The following is a 3,535-nucleotide window of genomic DNA, read 5'->3' on the forward strand; positions in this document are numbered from 1 at the left end:
TGCATTTAGATAACAGAATTGAAATGTTTGCTCAAGTCATGTCTAGTTTAAAGGTTACAAATAAAATTCTAGTGGTTTTGCTAAAAAAGGAAGTGCTCACAAGGTTAATGGAAAAAATCAAAAGTAAATGTAAAAATTTTTTTAAAAGCATGATTTTGAAGAGAAGTTATGAAATAATCTACCATCTCATGTCTTTACATGAGGGTGGCATTGGATCTTTTTTCAGATCTTTTCAATGTGTCATTTCTGGCGATTTCTATCCTATTATTTCATATTTAAATGGATTCTTTGAATTTTGGTATATAATCTCAGGGAGAGGTCAAGAAATGGGACACCAAGAGGAAATTATAGTGATATTAAGAAAATTAATATACATAAAAATTTACAAAATATGCAAAAAAAATTAAATCATAGGAATAAAAAGCTTACCACAATATACCAAATAAGTCCTAGAAATAAAAGGACTATTACTTCATAAGGCAAATAAGTCCTATAAAAAACCAAGAGCTACCATCATTTGTAATGTCAAAACATTAGATGCCTTCCCAGTAAAACTGGGCATAAAGAAGGACATCCACGTGACCAGAATAGACTTGACTCAACATTAGGAAAATATTAAGCACAGTTGGTCATATCAATATAAAACACAACAAAAATCATACTTTTTTCTTCAGTAAATGTAGAAAAAGTCTTTGAAAAATACAACAATCATTCCTGTTTAAAAAAACAAAACAATGGAAAGCATAGAAAGAAATGGTGCCTGTCTAAAAAGAATAAATGCTATCTAACTAAACCCAAGAGCAAGCATTTTCTGTAATGGGCACAAACTAGACGCTTTTCCATTAAGATACTGTGTGAAGCAAGGACATATAGTATCAATATTATTATTTAATATTATACTATATATACCAAGTACAGCAATAAAACAATAAAAAAGAAATTGAAGAAAACTGCAATGTGATGGAGAATGACTATCACCTTTTTTTGCACGTAATATGATAGTTTAAAGAACTCTAGAAAGTCAGCTAAAATTATTCAAATAATTAACAACTTTAATGATGTTGCAAGATATTGAATAAGTCTACACAAATTATTAGTATTTATATATATTACTAATAAAACCCATGAAGATATGTAAAAAGAAATTCCGTTTTAAATAACTACGCACTATGTATAATATTGGGGATTCTACCTGCCGAGACACACACATAAACAATATTAACACAGTCGATCACAAAACAGAAGCAAAGGCAGATTTAAATAACTAAAGAAATATTAATTGTTCATATGCAGTCTAAGTCAATATAATAAAAATGAAAATTTTCTTTACATTGATTTATTCAGTGAGTGTTGAATACTTGTTCAATTACTTAATCTGATTAACAAAAAATTACTTTCTAAAACTACGTAAATAATAACAAAGTTCATGTGGAGGAATAAAAGAATATGCAGCAGAAAAATAGGAGAAAAGGGGGCCTACCTGTTCTACATCTAAAATAATACTACAAAGTTTTAATCATCTAAATCATTTGACACTGAAGAATACACAGAATGGAAGATCAAAGGAAGAGATTATGAACACAGCATATAAAACAAAGGAAAACAGTAACCTAGTGTTTGATAAACCCAAACATCTCAGCCATTAAAGCAAGAATTCACTATGTCATGAAAAATTAGGAAAACTGGAAAGTAGTCTGGCAGAAAGTGAGCTCATATCAACATCTCACACTATATACCAACATAAGGTCAAAACGAGTACATGATATAGATGTAAAGGGTGATATAAGCAAACTAGAAGGCTGTAGAAGAATTATGTATCAGGAAATGGTTTATGATCAAAAAAAGAGATTATTTCGCATAAGATAAAAAGACCAATTTGGATAAAAAAATTGATGTATGCACAAAGCCAAGGCAACTAAAATTAGAGGGGTAAAGGGAGAAATGTGGGGGATCTTTGCAACAGTTTTCTCTCATAAAGATTTTTTTTCTCTCAAGTATAGGAGAACTGAACAAATTTATTTTTTAAACAGTCATTTGCCTATTGATAAATTATTACGGGGTATGAAAAGGTAATTTCAGAGCAAGAAGTCAAAATCATCAATAGTCAAATGAAAATATTCTTTAAATTGCAAATAATTAAGAAATGTAAATTAAAGGCATTCTGAGGCACCACCTCATATCCATCAAATTGGTTAAAATGACAGAAAAGAAAAATGACAACTGCCCAACTGGGATATTGAAAACGAGCTATGAACTGGTGTAAGTATTTTGGAGATCATTTTGGATCTAGCTCTAAAACTGATTAAATATCATTTGACCCAGAAATACTACTGCTGAATCTATATCCCAAAGAGTTAAAAGAAAAACTAAAATTAATATAGTAAAAACATTAAAATAATCAACTGAGAAAACTTAGTCAATTTGATCGACACAATGATTGACTACTATTCCAAAGGACTTACTATGGAAAATGCTATCCTCTTCCAGGCAAAGAACTGATGTGCAAATTGAAGCATTTTTTCTCTACATTTTTTCTCTACATTTTTTCTCCTCTTCCCAGCAGAACATGACTAATAAAGAAACTTGTTTTGCATATCTTCATATTTGTAATGAGTTTTGTATTTCTTATTTTCTCAGTGGTTAGGGAAGGAAGGAAATTTGGAACTGAAGACAAAATTAAAATGAAAAAAGGTGGACACAGTCTCCATTATTATTTGACACAAATTAAGAAATTCTAGCTATAACAATAAAAAAAAGAAATTTAGGGTTAAACACAGACAAATAAGAAATAAAATTATTGCTTCTTTTCAGAATGTCAAATTCTTGAATTTGAAAAACCTAGAGTTTTACATAAAATTAACATTTGTAAAGTATTAGGATGCAAAATAAAATATAAATTAAGCCCACAAATTCATTGGCACTCTATTATATTTAAAAATAAAATATTAGGAAAAAATGAAAACACAATTTCATTTAAAAAATTCTCAGAATGTACAAAACATCTGTGAATCCACCTACCAATATGCATCCAGGAATTATGTAAATACATCTATGAAATATTATTTGCAGAAATAAAGAAAATAAAAAACATTTTATGGAATAAAAGATACATAGTTATGCCATTACAACATTACCTATATTAATTTATAGATCCAGTTCATAAGACATATCACTGAAATATTACTTTATTTTAAAATTTATTTTAAACTTAAATATTAAATTTAAATACATGACAAGAAAAGAAACAAAACATTATAAACTTAAATATTGAGACAAATACAAAATAAGAAGAGAAAAAGCATTGCCATACATACAGCAGAATGTGAGAGAATTTGAAATATACAGCAAAAAGTTTCAATTTCAAGAAAGCTTATATAATGCTACACATTGTTCTGATCTGTCCATCTTTTCTTTGCTTCCTTGTAAATTTTCTTTTGCTCTCTTCTGGGCACTTTTTACTTTGTTTGTATTTCCCCATTCCTTCTCCCCTTCCCCCAAGAAGCCAACAATTAAGCGCAGATATGCGTGTATGTGG

The sequence above is a fragment of the Notamacropus eugenii genome, chromosome 5, assembly GCF_028372415.1.
Source record: "Notamacropus eugenii isolate mMacEug1 chromosome 5, mMacEug1.pri_v2, whole genome shotgun sequence".
Taxonomy (NCBI): Eukaryota; Metazoa; Chordata; class Mammalia; order Diprotodontia; family Macropodidae; genus Notamacropus; species Notamacropus eugenii.